The sequence below is a fragment of the Macaca thibetana genome, chromosome 10, assembly GCF_024542745.1.
Source record: "Macaca thibetana thibetana isolate TM-01 chromosome 10, ASM2454274v1, whole genome shotgun sequence".
Taxonomy (NCBI): Eukaryota; Metazoa; Chordata; class Mammalia; order Primates; family Cercopithecidae; genus Macaca; species Macaca thibetana.
The window spans coordinates 3,131,760-3,149,062 of record NC_065587.1 but is presented as its reverse complement, the minus strand read 5'-3'; the positions used below and the strand labels follow the sequence as shown (position 1 = coordinate 3,149,062).

Genomic DNA, 17,303 nt, shown 5'->3' with positions numbered 1-17,303 from the left:
ATCTCCTTAGGACCTATATTAGTCTGTTTTCATGCTGCTAATAAAGACATACTTGAAACTGGGTAATTTATAAAGAAAAGAGATTTAACGGACTCACAGTTTCACATGGCTGGTGTGGCCTCACAACCGTGGCAGAAGGCAAAGGAGGAGCGAAGGAACATCTTACATGGTGGCAGGCAAGGAGCGTGTGCAGGGGAACTCCCATTTATAAAGCCATCGGATCTCCTGAGACTTATTCACTACTACGAGAACAGTATGGGGGAAACCAGCCCCGTGATTCAATTATCTCCACCTGGCCCCACCCTTGACACATGGAGATTATTACAATTCAAGGTGAGATTTGGCTGGGGACACACACAGCCAAACCATATCAGGATGTGGCCCAGTCCTGTGTGCTATGAGGTCCTCAGGTGTGGATGGGCAGAAGGTTAGTTATGCTGGGAATGCAGATTAGGGACAACTAATGATATGATGTGGACTCTCGCAGGTCAGATCCTTCTTCCCAGAGACAGCAGAAGTCATTGAAGTTTTTCTGTTGCCTTTCTTGGTCCCAGAGGGGAAGGAACATAGGAGGGCCCAGACAGTGGCAAAACAAGCAGTGTCTCTGAGGAGAGAAGGTCAGGAAGATCAAGGCATGAGCTGGTCAAACTATGGGCTCGGACTTCAAATCCCATGTGGAACAGAGTGTTCACATAAAGACAAAAACAAGCCAGGCGCGGTGGCTCATGCCTGTAATCCCAGCACTTTGAGAGGCCGAGGTGGGTGGATTACCTGAGGTCAGGAGCTTGAGACCAGTCTGGCCAACGTGGTGAAACCCCATCCCTACTAAAAATACAAAAAATTAGCTGGATGTGGTGGCAGGCATCTGTAGTTACTACTTGGGAGGCTACTTGGGAGGCTGAGGCAGGAGAATCGCTTGAACCTGGGAGGCAGAAGTTGCGGTGAGCCAAGATTACACCATTGCACTCCAGCTTTGGCAACAAGAGTGAAACTTCATCTCAAAAAAAAAAAAAAAAAAGACAAAAACAAATACAAAACAAATGTGGCGGAAGTCGTAGGAAAGAGAGAAACACAGAGATAAGGATAAAAGAAAAGCCGGCACCATGGCTGATGGCTGGTTAGACACGGAGAATGTAGGAGCAGTGGGCTTTGACCTTGGTGGCCTGAAAGAGTGCAGGTTACAACAAACTCCTGTTCTCAGTGAAGGTGTCATTTGTCTAAGGCGACTTTACAGGAAGGAAACAGAATGCTGGAAGGCAGAAAAACTCAAGGTAAAAATCAATGATTCTGATGATTCTGATTCTGATGATAGTGGTGGTGATGGTGATGGTTGTGGTGATGGCGTTGGATAATGGTGGTGTACACTAAATGAATTTCAAAACATGGCCAGGTGCAGTGGCTCATATCTGTAATCCCAGCACTTTGGGAGGTGGAGGCTGGCGGATCAACTGAGGTTGGGAGTTCGAGACCAGCCTGACCAACATGGAGAAACCCTGTCTCTACTAAAAATACAAAATTAGTCGGCGTGATGGCACATGCCTGTAATCCCAGCTACTCAGGAGGCTAAGGCAGGAGAATCGCTTGAACCCGGGAGGCAGAAGTTGCAGTGAGCCGAGATGGCATCATTGCACTCTAGTCTGGGCAACAAGAGCAAAACTTCGTCTTAAAAAAAAAAATATCAAAGCGTGGTTCCAACAGTCAGGAGAATCTTATAATCTAGGAAGCAGGCAAAGTCATCAAGTCAATCACAATGGCAAGTACAAATGGACCAGAGACGTCCAACTGCACCAGGAGCCCTGTCTCCTGCTGCACCCTTTGTATATATGAAGGGAATACGTGAAGAGCTGCAGGCATCATTGATTAGGGTTATGACAGGGGAAGGGAGCTTATGGCCCTTGGAGTCATTAGAGTAGCAGCGTAGGCATCTCCCCACCCAAGAACAACACTCTGGCCTATTTCCACAGGTTCTGAAAGTACAGTATGCCTCTTACAGCAATAGTCCAAATCTTATATCTGAGACCCCTTCCAGTGTCCAGCAAGGCACCAAGACTTTTCCAAGGATACACAGCCGACATGTGCAAGGATTCCACGGATGCTACTGTCTAAATACATAATGGCCTCTGGATGCCACCAGCTCCTGGGTGCTAGAGACTCACAGGTCAGTGCTGGGGGTGGGTTATCCACAGAGACCCCAAGGGACAGCCCACAGCACCTGCCACCTGCTTAAATCCTTTGTGTCATCCTCAGACCACCCAGTCTCAGCTGCGACCTGATGCAATGTCCTGCTCTTTTTAAACGCTGGACACTTTTATATTACACATCTTTTTTTGTTTGTTTGTTTTTGAGACAGAGTTTCACCCTGTCACCCAGGCTGGAATGCAGAGGCATGATGTTGGCTTACTGAAACCTCTGCCTCCAGGGTTCAAGCGATTCTGTTACCTCACCCTCCCAAGTGGCTGGGATTACAGGCATGTGCCACCAAGCCCAGCTCATTTTTGTATTTTTAGTAGAGACATGGTTTTGCCACACTGGCCAGGCTGTTCTTGAACTCCTGCCCTCAGGTGATCCACCCACCTTGGGCTCCCAAAGTGCTGGGATTAGCCACCACACCCTACACATTTTATAATTACCTGGGTTTTAAAGTATTAGGGGGTCTCATGATGCTGACACAACAGCTTCATTCGTGTCTGCAGATCTCGCCTCTGACCACCACTAGAGTTAGGGGCTCTGCCAGGTGGTGTTGGGTGCCCTGCATTAAGCAGTTCCTTCTGCCTGGCCAGTTGAGTCCAAGTCTGTAACGGAGCCTGATGGAGAAGACGCTTTCCCGTTGTGGAGAACCTGTTCCGTCTTCTGGCCCCTCTTTGTTCCTGTCCTTGGAGTTGCATGGGGTCATTTACACATGGAGGCCACCTCTAGGCATGGACAGCAGAAGCGGCTTTGTGGCTGCACTGCCACTTGCCAGACAGGCCTGTGCCCGGCATGGCTAGCATGTCCCCACCGTGGGTGGCACACCAGGCCCGGGAAGGACACAGAGGATGCCTGGGCTCCCAGCCACTGGGTGATATCCCACAGTGTCACAGTGTCTCTGGGGACCTAGTGTGCCTTCCAAGCCAGCCATAGCAGTCGTGCTGCCTGAGCGCTTGCTTTCTCTGCACACAGCTCAGGAGCATTCAGGCTTGAGGGTGTCTGACCAGGCAGCAACGCTGGCACTTACATGTCATCACAGAGCTGAAGTTGAGGCAGCGACAGGCTCCAAGGGTGTGCCCTGTGTGCCAGCCCCTGTATGATGGTGTGGGCCTGGATGGTTCAGGGTCGCTGTAAGTAGCCGTGGTCAGAAGGTATGAACTGGCCACAGCCGGGGTGATCATCTTACATTGTTTGTGATGCTTATGATCATATGATTATTAATTTCAAGACCCCCTCAAAATTCTAAAAGGGATGACCTCTTCAAGAAACCATGCTAGGGTGTGACCCTGAAGCCAATACATGAAGGGCCACATCCCCCTTGGTTGGACACAGAGGGCCACGTCCCCCTTGGTTGGACACGGAGTGCCTCGTCCCCCTTGGTTGGATGTTCCATTTTTCACAGATGATTGCTGCCTTCTGGCTTGAGGCTGGACACCCTTGGATGTACCCACCTTATTTAGACATCACTGGCATCCCCATAGTTAGTTTGGCCAAAGATTCTTAATTCATAACCCGTCTTAAAGGTCGTTATTGTTTTGGGGGGAATGGAGAGAAGTGTTGGGGGTTGTATTTGTCAGGGTCGGGTAAGAAAAACAAACGACTTGAAGTTTTTTGAGAAGAGTGCTTAATTCTGGAAATCAGCGGTTTTTCTTTTTCTTTTTCTTTTTTTTGAGACGGAGTCTCGCTCTGTCGCCCAGGCTGGAGTGCAGTGGCGTGATCTCGGCTCACTGCAAGCCCTGCCTCCTGGGTTCATGCCATTCTCCTGCCTCAGCCTCCAGGGTAGCTGGGACTACAGGTGCCCGCCACTACGCCCGACTAATTTTTTGTATTTTTTAATAGAGACGGAGTTTCACCGTGTTAGCCAGGATGGTCTCCATCTCCTGACCTCGTGATCCACCCGCCTTGGCCTCCCAAAGTGCTGGGATTACAGGTGTGAGCCACCGCACCCGGCCGAAATCAGGTGTTTTTCGAACCATCTGCAGGGCTGAGGGCTAAAGTCCAGGAGGAGGAACTGCGGGCTCCCGGCAGTTCAGGGAGTGCAGGCATTGCAGGGAAACTGGCACCTGTGACGGCAGCTCCCCTTAGCACCTAGCAGGGAATTCGCAGAAGCTTGTCCTGAATCTGCGCAGATTCCAGGCTTCTCCTCTAGCCACACATCTGCCTCCACCCGGGAAAATCATGGTGTTCCTGTCTGCTTTCAGAATCTCACATGAGCATCAACTTGGCAGAATTCCAAAAGCCTGCTAGCAAGAGGGTCTGGGCAGCGTGGTTTTCAGCTTCCAGCATCTGCAAAAAGTATCCACAGAAAAGAATGAGACCATGTCCTTTGCAGGGACATGGATGAAGCTGGAAGCCATCATTCTCAGCAAACTAACACAGGAACAGGAAACCAAACACTGCATGTTCCCGTTCACACGTGGAAGTTGAACAATGAAAACACATGAACACAGGGAGGGGAACAACACACACCAGGGCCTGTTGGGGGTTGTGGGGCAAGGGGAGGGAGAGCACTAGGACAAACACCTAATGCATGTGGGGCTTAAAACCTAGATGACGGGTTGATAGGTGCCGCAAACCTCCACGGCACATGTATACCTATGTAACGTGCCTGAACATTCTGCATATGTATCCCAGAACTTAAAGGGAAATAAACATAAATTAAATTAAATTTTAAAAAAAGCGGGGAGTGGGCGCGGTGGCTCATGCCTGTAATCCCAGCACTTTGGGAGATCATGAGGTCAGGAGATCGAGACCATCCTGGCTAACATGGTGAAACCCCATCTCTACTAAAAGTACAAAAAATTAGCCGGGCGTGGTGGCGGCGCCTGTAGTCCCAGCTATTCAGGAGGCTGAGGCAGGAGAATGGCGTGAACCTGAGAGGCAGAGCTTGCAGTGAGCCAAGATCGCGCCACTGCACTCCAGCCTGGGGGACAGAGCAAGACTCCATCTCAAAAAAAAAAAAGATCCAGCACGATGAGGAACTCTTGACTTCTGCATGGTTGAGGAAGACCTTGGTACCAGGAGGTTGTCACCAGGTTTTCTAAGATGTTCCAAGGGTTGAATCTGGAGTTTGTTCTGTGAATGCTCAGAAGGTGAACATACAAATGCACGAGGCTTCTCAGTGGATCTTCATCTTAGTCCGTTTGGGCTGCCGCAACAAAGCAGCCTAGAAATGCATCTCCCCTAGTTCTGGAGGCAGGAAGCCCGAGGTCAAGGCACCCACAGGTGCAGTGTCTGGTGAGGCCTCCTGGTTCAGAGACAGGGCCTTCCCACTGTGCCCTCACATGGTGGGAAGGGGAAGGGTCTCTCTCTCAGGCCTCTTTTTATGAAGGCACTGATGCCATTTATGAGGGCTCCGCTCTCACGCCCTCATCATCTTCCAAAGGCCACTTCCTAATACCATCACACTGGGGATTGGGATTTTAACACATGAATTTGCGGGGGGGACATAAAGGTTTATGCCATAGCAATGCCATGACACCCCCTCCCACTTGAGAAAAATCAAGCCTGACTTTGAAGATCGTAATTAATGATGATGTATGGGGCCCCCGTCATGTCGTCGCGATCATCTTCACCTCTGTTCACTCAGTGGCTGTGGAAGACGCTGTGATGGACACACAGACCTTTTTGCCAGGCCGTCCACTCACCCCCCATGCTGCTGGGATTAGGAGGTTTGCAAACAGCCCATGTCTGTGCCTCTTTGCTGACAAATCGCCCTCAGTTTGCAGAAGTTGCCTCCCAGGGTGCACACTTTGAGGACGGGATTCTGGAGTTGGTCTCCCTCTCGGGCTGTCTGGCCACGGGGGCCCCACTGCTCGGGGAGGTGGGGAATCCTTCATCCCTAGTGCTTGGGAGCTGTCAGTTGTGACAACTTCCACCTGTGTGAACAGAGATCGGAAGCAGGTTTATACTGGCTCGTGTCATACCTCTGCCATTTTCCCAGAACCGAGAAATAGAAAGTGAAAGAACTGTGTTCGGAAGAGAGACAATGACAGACTCAGGTTGATCAATCACCAATTAAGGCAACACCGGAGTCAGGGGCCCTCTTTAAAGGAATCCCTCGCGTCTGCGGTAGAATGAGCTGGAGATCAGGCCCGACGTGGTTGTGAAAAGGGAGGACTTGAGAGACGACAAGAGTATCAGACTTCAAGAGTCTCTTTCCCCTGGGTCGGGACCCTGATAGGGAAGGCATGGGATTCTGGGAGTCTGCAGGGGATGTCCGGGCAGATGCTGCAAAGCGTCTTGCTCCCCTGAAAGCTGGGTCACGGAAGTGCTTCACCCCCCTTCCTGGAAGACAGAGGAGGACCCCATTGGTTGGATATCATCCAGAAGCCTCATGCGTAGGCTTACCAGATGAAATAAAGGGTGCCCAGTTACATCTGGATTTCAGATAAGCATCACACAGTCATTTAGGATGAAGTATATTCCGTCATCAAACAGTAGTTAAATCTGGATTTCAGATAAGCATCACACAGTCATTTAGGATGAAGTATATTCCATCATCAAACGGTAATAGGGCTGGCTGGTAGTAACAGCTCCATTCCAGCAGGACCATTTCTCTGCTGTTTGGTTTTTCCTTCACAGGCTGCTCTCATGGTGGTTCTAGAAGCTTCATTTAAGCTAAGTGATCCTTATCAAGAAAATAAAAATGCAATAGTTCATTGTGGTAAGTAGCATGCATTCGATTACTCTTGAAGCTACTGTTTTACATGTTTTCTTTGGTACTTTTTCCTTTTCCTTTGATGAATTACCAGCTAATCCTCCTTGCCCGTTTTTCAATTTGGGCTATTGTTTTATTTTCTTGGAGCTTTTTTTTTTTTTTTTTTTAAGAGCAGTTTATGTATAAAGGACATTGTCACATATTGTGATGAAATTTTTGTTTTTGTTTTTTTTTCTCTGAATTCTGTTAGTGTTAATTTTCTAGTAAAATTTATTTATTTATTTTTACCTTTATGCAGTTTGAGATACAAACTTTTCCTACAAATGTATTTGCTATTCTTTCTATTTTGCTCCTGAAGACTTTGCTTCCTTTGAGATGAGGTCAGTAGTGTTCTATGCTTTGTTCTATTTAAGTTTCATGATTTTATTTTATTTTATTTTTGCTATCAGAATTTTAACCTTCTAGTAATTTTGGTGTGCACTATGAGTAAAACTTGGATTTCATTTCTATTGAAATGTTTAAGCATCAAATTTTCCTTGCTGTTTATCAAATAAACCATCTCCCTCCCTTGAAATTCTACATTTACTTAGATCTGGTTCTGGGAGATTTATTCCTATCTGTATGCATCCTTGTCCCACCCACCACTACTTTGTCACAATTGTTTTGAATGATAATATAACCTCATGTTTGACATGGAAATCTCTTTTCCGTTATTCTCCATCCCTTCCCCCACTTTTTTTGTTTTTTTTTTTTCAGTATCTATTGGCTGTTCTTGGCAATTTATTTTTCCAGGTAAATTTGAGTAATCTTCTGTCAGGTTGTAGAAATAGTCTGATAAGATTTTGATTGAGATTGTATGAAGTTGGGAAGGGTGTGTCTGGGTGGGACCTGCAAGCTTTGCCGCATCTGTGGAGCATCAACGGCCTTCTGTGCTTGGTGTGGCTGCCGGAGGCAGCTGGGGCAGTGCATGTCCCCTCTTCTCCCTTCTGAGACTAGCTAGGGTTCCCCTCCCAGCAGGCCCCTCCATGTCAGTGTGAGTAGGTGCAAGCACGGCCTGGAGAGCCCCGTGCCCCTAAGCCTCCAGACCTTCTGTGGCTCCATTCCAGGGGCAGAAGCTACCCTGTGGGCCCCTCCTGCCATGGCCTGCTCGTGTCTCCTGGATTTAGGGCGTGAGCAAGCAGGTGACCCGGGGCTTGTCTTCTTTCACAAACGTGGTAGGTGTTCTACATGCTTTATGCTTATTTTATTTATCTATTTTTTCTTTTTTTTTTTTTTTTTTTTGAGACGGAGTTTCACTCATTGACCAGGCTGGAGTGCAGTGTCACTATCTCGGCTCACCACAACCTCCGTCTCCCGGGTTCAAACAATTCTCCTGCCTCAGCCTCCAGAGTAGCTGGGATTTCAGGCGCGCACCACCATGCACCAAAAGAATTTTTGTCTTTTTGGTAGAGACGGGGTTTCACCGTGTTGACCAAGACGTTCTTGATCTCCTGACCTTGGGATCCGCCTGCCTCAGCCTCCCAACGTGCTGGGATTACAGGCGTGAGCCACCGCGTCTGGACTATTTATTTATTTATGATGGAGTCTTGCTCTGTCACCCAGGCTGAAATGCAGTGGTGCAATCTCAGCTCACTATAACCTCCTCCTCCCAGATTCAAGCAATTCTCTTGCCTCAGCCTCCCGAGTAGCTGGGATTACAGGCATGCATCACCACACCTGACTGATTTTTGTATTTTTAGTAGAGACAGGGTTTCACCATGTTGGCCAGGCTGGTCTCAAACTCCTGACCTCAGGTGATCCACCTGCCTTGGCCTCCCAAAGTGCTGGGATTACAGGCATGAGCCACTGAGCCCCACCTTTGTGCGTATTTTTAGAGGTTAATCCCAGCAGCACTCCTGGTAGAGAGCTAATAACCTGTGATGACTGATGAGAAAACCGGGGAGAAGAAGTTCAAGTACATCCAAGGTCACCTGACTGGAGGCTGGCTGACCCAGGACCTAGACCTGGCCTGTCTCTGAGGCCGTCTCTCACTTGCTGTATTATACATTTGCACAGAGTGCTGGGCTGTCTGGAGTTAGTCGGATTCCATGGACAGCTCTGCCTACAGCTTTGTGTGGTTACTTGCCGGAGCCAGGATGGCCGGGCTCCCCACATTGGCTGCTCTTCTTGGATTGAATGTACTGATCTCCCTCTTGCTCTGAGTATCAGTTGACATCCAGGAAGTGTCTCCACTCAGCCGAATTGCCTCATCAGCAAATGAACACCCTGGCAGGGTTTGCATCCAGCACTCTCCCTATGGGTTGGTCCCCCACTCTGTCGTGCCTGTTTCTTCACCCAAGATTCAGTGAGAACTTGGGCCCAGCACTCTGCAGTCCTGACCTTCAAGGGCCTGCTGTTACTGCAGATAACGGGAAGCTGCTGTTTCTGTGAGAACTTCTTATCACTTAGGAGGGCATTTTTCTGTTTTCCTAGACGAGTCTTCAAAATCCAATTTCCATCTCCCACCCACTCCTCTCTCTCTACACGAGACTTTGATACACAGAAGCTTTGAAGAAGAAAGCTGCCTGTTTCTCAGGGATGGAATTTCTTAATCTGAGCTCCATGTACATCTTCCGTGAGATATTCTTACACATTTTTTATCACCACAGTGATGTTAAGTATTTAGTCTAGTGAACCTGATTTTTATTAACTTTTCTTCTTTTTATTTTGAAGTAGGTGTCAGATTCGGTGTGGAGTAGGAGGCAGGTGCTTTTCCTGGGACAAGATGAAGTTAACTTTGGGCAGACTCCTGCATTGATAAGCTCACAGCTAAAAAATTGGCTCCCAGTCCCCTGCCGTCTCCAATCATTGCAATGCAAATTCGATAGAAAAGAGCTGCAGGGGTCCCTGGCAGCTGAAAATCAGTCTGCATTGAAATGGGAATAAATGCCACTGCCTAGGTATTGGAAAGCCAAGTTCCCAGGCTGAGGAAAAGGGGAAATTCCCTTCTCTGTCAAAACTGTCAAATTACCCAATCTCTTAGCTCATCTCTCTTCAATCATCTGCAGGGACAGGTGGCCAGTTGTTCTTGACCCAGCACCCCTGCCCCCTGCTCACAGATGCCCAGCCGGCTCCGGCCACCTGCCCTCCTTTCAGGGAAGGAGAAGGTGAAAAGGTCAAGTTCTGCTTGAACAGCCCTGAAACTTCCCTGTTTTCTAGCCCTCCCAGCCAGCACTGGTGGAGAGGAGGCTTCCCCTGCTGCTGGAGCTCACCCCATGAATAAATACTGAGCAGGTGGATGATCCCACCCTGTCAGCTTCAGCTTCTGCAGCTTCCTGACAAACAGAACTCTGATCGTGATGGGAGAGTTTTTGTTTTGTTTTCGAATTTCACGTCATTAATATTTTTTCTTTCTAAACTTACTGTCATTGAGAGTCTTGACGTTCAAAGGTTTCTCTGTGAATCAATTTATAGTATACATAATACAATCAGAGGCTGAGAGCTGGGAGAAGCCTCTGGAATCAGCCAGTCTGCTCCCACAGTTAATAGATCAGGAAACTGAGGCCCAGAGAGAAGATGTAGTCTGCCCAAGGTCACTCACGGACTCAGAGGCTAAGTTGCAGCTTTTTAGAACGGCCAAGCATGTCTTCTGATCTATCATAACCCATCTGTCCATCCAACCATCCATCTGTCCATCACTGTATCACCCATCATCCATCTCTCCACCATCCAGCCATCCATCATCTGTTCACCATCCATCCATCCATCCATCCATCCATCCATCCATCCATCCATTCATCCATCCATCCATCCAGCTACACACCCATCCATCCATCCATTCGTTCATCAATCACATCCATCTATCTACTATTTCATCTATCAATCCACACATCCATTCATCCATTCAACATTCAACATCCATCCATCTGTTCATCCATCCAAAAGCCGAGAGAGGTGTGCTGTCCCTGTGATTGCATATGAGTAGAAATGAAAGGCATGAAACTATATATATATATATATATATATATATATATATATATATATATATATATATCCTCCATTGGGGTTGCAGGGACTCCAGGAAAGAAGATGAGTGAAAGTCACCTAATTGGAAGCCATTGTTGGCTGGGGGTGGGGTTAAGCCGGGCTGTGCATGTGCTATAAGCACTGTAAACCTAAGGTAAACAAAAGGGTCAGAATCTAGTTTAAAGAGAGTTCATTCAATTGCAAAGTTGAGGATGAGCCACCCAGGAAATACAGATTCCAAAGAATGGAAGTCAGTATTCCAAAGTGCAGAAGTTTGGGACTGCATATATAAACAAAGTTCAGGGAAGACTAACAGAATTTCAATATCTTTCTATATAAGGCTAAATGTATAGTTACAACAATCTGATTAGTTGACTTAGTCTTTTTCTTTCAGAAAAGGTATAATTAACATTCTACACTGAAGATGTAATGATCATGGGGTCTTGAGCACCATCTGGGCTGAGCTGGGTACAGGGCAATAAAGGAGGCAGTGAATCCATAGCAAAGTCTTGGATTGGAAGGGGAAGGTCTGGTACAAGAGTAATGAGGAAGATAATTCATCTCTCCTCATTTATAATCTAAGAAGCAGAATTGCAAACATACTACATAACTCAGTCTTTAGGGCTTAACCTCTCCCTTGGTGTAATACACTTAGAGGGTCCTGATATTTTCTTTTCTTTTACAGTACACACCTTATGGAGGTGGGGGTGCAGTTAAGGAAGAGTGTCATTGGGTGGAACAGTCGGAGGATAAAGCTGGACTGAGAAAGCTTAAAGAGGAGGGACTTTGCAGCCAGACCTCTGAGGAGGGACAGGCTTTCCAGCAGAGCCGGGGCTCAGAGCCATCAAAACATCCCTCTGAACAGTTAAAAATAGGACTCTCCTGCAAACATGGAATGAACACTCCTCAAAGATTAACTTACCTCCCTGAACAGGGAGCTGGCAGGCGAGTGAACCCATTCAAAGGAGAATTTGAGGAACAGGTGCTCACACCTTAAGCCAGGAAGGCGAACTGAAATCGGGTTGCTATGTTAAAGGCAAAGCTGGTCGCTGTCCTCTGGGGCAATGGAGTCATCACCTGTGGGGTTATCTTCTTCACCAGGTAGAAGTTATTTGCATGTTTGCTAGGCAGAAATCCACAGCTTGACAAGTAATTTCAGAGTCTGGGAACGAAGCAGTAGGAAACAGTAGCAGGAAAGGAGCATCCCTAAAGAACCAACTCTTGCATGTGTGGGCTGCTAGACAGTATCCCCGTGTGGCGTCAGAAGCCTTCCTTTTGCTTATCTGCAAGTCTTGGATGACCTTTTTAAAACAGAGGCAGGCTCTGGAGTTGCAGTCTCACATTCACATCCCACCTTTGCCTCTCGCAGGTGGCTGTGGGACTGCCCCTTCTTCCTGCTCTGAGCTGGATTTCCTCATCTGAAGATGAGTGCAGGGGATGGGCCCGTCATCGTGCATACATCGTAGGTCAGTCTCGAAGATCGAATGAAGTCTACATATGAAGTGCTTGGCCCAGCCACAACTCAGTAAGTGTCAGGGGTAATTACAACAACATTTGAATATTAATGCAGGCAAGTCTCAGCATCACGAAGACGTTACATAGCCGCTGGCTTGAAGCCAAAGCTACGGAAAAGGCAGTGATGGGAGAAGGGCCATAAAAGGCATCGATTCCCATTTATAGAATGAATCGATGAAAACTCAGAGCTGGCAGGGGAGGCAGCCACCATCTCTACTTCAGAGGCTGCGGCTTCTGGCCGCAATGCTTGGTTTGAGCAGGCTTGAGTGGTCAGATGTGTGCTCAGCAGGACATGGTGGGCATGTGGGAGATAAAGTGGAGCTGGAACCCACAGAGTGTCAGGGGACAGGCAGGCAGGAGACCAAGCGAGGTGCATGGGGCTGGGCGGCCTTCTTACCACCTTGTCCTATCCAGGCCTTTGCTCTCAGGGAGTCTTTGTCCTGGGACCAGTGGCTACTCCTGCCTCTGGGGCACGACAGCCTCCAGAACAGGGCTTGCTGGGCATTCTGGGCTCTGAGTGGCAGCTCCTGGTCACCCTCGCCATCCGTCGGTGTTTCTGCCTGCCAATTCACCTCTCAGACGCATGCAGTCTGGCACTGGACTGGAGCCTGGCCATCTTGTCCACTCAAATCTCCGTGATTTGGAAGGCAGCCCATGTATTCTAAGCAGCCCAGTGTCCCCCGGATCCTGCCAGCATCTCTGAAGAGCCTCACCTGAGGCCCTCGGTGCAGCAGTGCTGAGTCAGGCTGCCCTGATGGCACTCTGGATGCAGGGAAGTCAAGGGCCACCCTTGCTGATGGGCACCAAGCAGTCCTGCTCTCACCCTCATGAGGAAAGCAAGCCCAGTTCCTCCCTAATGGGGCCTCTTCCCTCCATGCCTGGAGCCTGAGACTCAAAGCAAGGCAGATCTGCCCAATCCACCTTCCCCCTGCCCCAAGGGGCAGCTGCCATGACCCTTTCTATCCCACAGGGCAGCCTGGGAGAAGCCTGGTGCTTGCTTCCCCTCTCTAAGCCCACAGCCCTGGACCTGGAGGACACATTCGTCAGACAGCCCTCCTGGTTCTCTTCCCACTCACCTGTAAACCCAGGTGCTTGCTGGCTCTGGCAAGAGGACCCTGGCAGTCTTGGTTTAATTTGGGCAGCTATAGCAAAATACCACGAACTCGAGACTGGAAGTCCAAAAACAAGACACCAGGTAGGTTCGGCATCGGGTGAGGGCTTCCTGCTTCCTTATGTGCTGTTGAGGCTTTATGGTATTGATTTTAATTGCATAGAAAGGAAGAGGGCAAAAAAGTTGGGATCAAATCTCAAAGTCTTTCAGATGTGAACAGCTACACACAGACTCCTGTGAGCACAAGGCCTTCATGTGGGCTTATTATGAGGGCTGCTCCTTACTGGGTCATCCTTGATCCAAGCAAGAGTGATGTTCCCAGAGAGGGCAGCAAAGGAATGAGGAAAACGCAGATGGCTCTAGCTCTGGGAGCCTTGGGAAAGTTGTTTGTTTTTCTGTTTCCTCATCTGTACAATGGAGATTGTGATGGTGAGAAGTTAGTGCAGTGGCTGCAGGGCTGAATGTGCAGGTGCACAGGACAGGAACCCTCCCATGGCCCTTCTCTGTGCCTGTGTAGGGGGGCCCCTTGGGCCCACTGCTCAGCCTTGTAGCTGCTCGGCAGCTTCCTTCCTGACTTCAGGAGCTGGTGCCCCAGAACGCTGCAAACAGAGCCACAAGTGCTCAGGGGTGCACAGTTCCTTCTTCCTCTCATAGCTTCCATTTCTTCATCCTTCAGATGATTCTCGGACTTGACCAGGATGGCCTGAATGTTCCCATCAGCTTGGCTGATGCTGCTTGGGCAGGCTTCTTCGTGACTCGAGGCACCTGACCTCCCTTTGCTCAGAGCATTGCTTCAGAAAAAATTGCGGTTGTAAGTCTCTCTCTGGCCCTTTGAGATGGAAACCTTCTACAACCCAGGAATGTATTTCTCAAGGACCTGGGATTGGTTCCTTCAAAACATGATCATCAGGAAGATGGTGCTCCCGGCTCCCAGTCCCTGAGGGAGGGGAGCCTGATGTTGATGAGAGGCGACGGGCAAACACACACACAGCCTGTCACATCAGCCCATCTTCCCTCAGTGTCCTCCAAAACTTTACCCCTAGCTCATTCCAAAGCTTCAAAAACCTCCCACCTCTTGTTTCAGTTGAGTTGAGTTCAATCTCTCTCCCAGGTTGCCCTAGTCTTGGATAAAATCTTCCTTGCCTGTTTAACTCTGACCAGTACTTTTTTTTTTTTAAGACTCCAGCATTTAGTGTTATATATCTTTTCAGGTAAGTTACATAAGCTGTGCAGCCTCAGTCTCTTTTCAGCCATCACATACTTGCTCACAGCATCTGGGCCACCCTCTTTGTTCCCCACCCTCCTTTCTAAATGCTTCCTTCCCATTTTTCAATGTTCTTCTGCTGATTTATCCCTGCCCAGCTGTAGTCAGGGACCCTCCTTTCCCTTGACTCTAAGCCTGATGAGCTTAGCTCTCTTGTTTTGTTTCTGGGCTACTCTTCAGGCACAGAGTCAAAGTTGGGTGAACTCATGAATTTATGGCTCCCCATTTTCATGTCCAGCCCTGGCATATATACAAAGCTCCAGCATGGTCTTACTGACTGTCCTGGGTTTATTTCAAACTCAGCATAGGAAAGAAAGCTTATAATTGCCCCCCATCCCCCAAGACACCACTTTCCCTCCTTATTTTTTCTGCTTCTCAAATGCCTCGGTATTCCCTGAGCCCTGACATGGCAAAGTGGAGCCAGTCTTTGTCTCCACCCATATCTAATCCGTCTTTCCCTTCTGTTAGGAACAAAGTTCACTCCTCTCTATTTATATGTTGAAAGTCTAGCTTCCAATGTGATTACATTTGGAGATAGGGCCTTTAAGGAGATAATTAAGGTTAAACATGGTCCTAAGGGTACGGCCTTAACCTGATGAGACTGGCATCCTTATAAGAAGGGACATCAGAGCTCTCCCTCTGCCACATGAGGACACATTGAGAAGGCTGCCACCTGAAAGCTGGAAAGAGAGTCCTCATCAGGAATCACAGCTGGAATGTTGATCTTGGACTTACCAGCCTCCAGAACATAAGGAAATAACCACTCAGTGGTAATTTGTTATGTAGCCTTAGCTAACAAATACTCACATTTCGCATTGGTGTTGCTTCCTCTTCCTAACAGCTTCCTAACTGTCTCTCATGAACTTATTGAGTTGGTAACCAAAAGCCACACAAGAAACCCTACATAAGTGGTAGCTCTTATCGTGTAATTACTGCCACTGTTTATCATTATTTATTTATTCATTCATTTTTTGATGGTGCAATATGCATAACAAAAACTTTACCATTTTAACTGTTTTTGAATATACAATCCAGTGGCATTTGGTACCTTCACGTACAACCACCACCACCATCCATCTCCAAACTTTTTTATCTTCCCAAACTGAAACTCGATAGCCATTAAACACTAACTCCCCTTCTCCTCCACAGCCCCTAGCACCCACCATTCTATTTTCTGTCTTTGTGAATTTGACTCCTCTAGGGACCTCACCTAAGTGGAATCATGCAGTATTTGTTGCCTACCTCTGAGTTTTGTGCTCTCCTGCAAAATAGTTCTTAAATGGGGTGAAGCTTTTGGGCGAGATTACTTTTCTTCCCTCTCCCCACCCAAGAGTCAATAGATGCTTCAAACGCAGGTTTCTCAACGTTTTTTTTTTTTTTTTTTTGCAGAGTCACTGTCTCAGCATGTTGAGGGACTGAGCTCCTTGAGGGAAGGGGCCACATCATCGAGGGAGAAAGAGAATTTTAATGATCCCACACCTCAGTTTTCAAGCAGAGCCCAATTTGCTGTCTTGGGTAAAGCTCATAGAAGCCCTGAGATGCAGGTACTGTCAGTCCATTGCAGGGGAGGAATTGAGGTTAAAAAGGTGTCCAAGATTATGTGACCTTTCAGGGCCAGGTCTGTACCTTCAGTTTGATGAAGCATTTGGAGGGGCTGGAATGACCCATCTGGACATCTGCCCAGTTCATGCCTGATACTTGATACGAATAAGGCAATGGAAGGTGCTGGGGTTTTCAGAGGATGAAAAAAATATATAGAATGCTGTATTAGTCTGTTCACACATGGCTCTAAAGATACTACCTGAGGCTGGGTAATTTATTAAGGAAAGAGGTTTAATTGACTCACAGTTCCACAAGGCTGGGGAGGCCTCAGAAATCTTACAATCATGGTGGAAGGGGAAGGGGAAGCAAGGCACCTCCTTCACATGGCAGCAGGAGACAGAAGAGTGAGTGAAGGAGGAACTTGCCAAACACTTATAAAACCATCAGATCTCATGAGAACTCACTATCAGGAGAACAGCATGGGGGAAACCATCCCCATTTTCCAATCACCTCCCACTAGGTTCCTCCTTCAACACCTGGTGATACAATTCAAGATGAGATTTGGGTGGGGATGCAAAGCCTAACCATATCAAATGCCTCACTGAGCCCTGGCAGAGTCCCATCCAGCTCAACGTGCTGGGCAGTTAGGTCCATGAGAAGGCATTTGGAACAGACTGGAAGCTTCCCTGTGTGACAGTGGCCTTTTCTCTTCTGCAAAACAGGCAGCTGAGGCAGGGGAACCCTAAGGGCTCACTGAGATCATGGATTTGCCCTTCTATGCATTGATGGAGCACCTGCTGCCCATAGTGTCTGTATTTAGTGCTGGGACGCTGAGGTATGACTATGAATACTCTCTGGCAAGGAGAGAGGCATGGGACCCCCTAGAAAGGTGCCCAGTGTGTGGGTAAGCACTTTACAAACTTCTGGAGCATACACATCTGATGGATGATGTTCATTCCGAATTCAGGCAAACACTCCTTGTTCTGCTTTCCACTTTCACCTGAGCCCCTTTGAGTACT

At 48.1% G+C, this 17,303-nt stretch overlaps 2 long non-coding RNA genes across 2 annotated transcripts in view; both read left to right on the top strand.

The window, feature by feature from the left end:
* LOC126964007 (uncharacterized) overlaps positions 1 to 15,632 on the top strand; it is a 57,110-nt gene extending 41,478 nt beyond the window's left edge. Inside the window, exons 2-4 of the long non-coding RNA XR_007729288.1 lie at positions 12,222 to 12,377; positions 13,338 to 13,562; positions 14,155 to 15,632. This is a non-coding gene — a long non-coding RNA (uncharacterized LOC126964007). The remainder of the gene's footprint in view (positions 1 to 12,221; positions 12,378 to 13,337; positions 13,563 to 14,154) is intronic.
* On the top strand, positions 6,795 to 11,949 carry LOC126964010 (uncharacterized). Its single transcript, XR_007729291.1, has 3 exons — positions 6,795 to 6,853; positions 9,320 to 9,461; positions 11,538 to 11,949. It is a non-coding gene; the product is annotated as an uncharacterized LOC126964010 (long non-coding RNA).
* Positions 15,633 to 17,303: the final 1,671 nt, after the last annotated feature.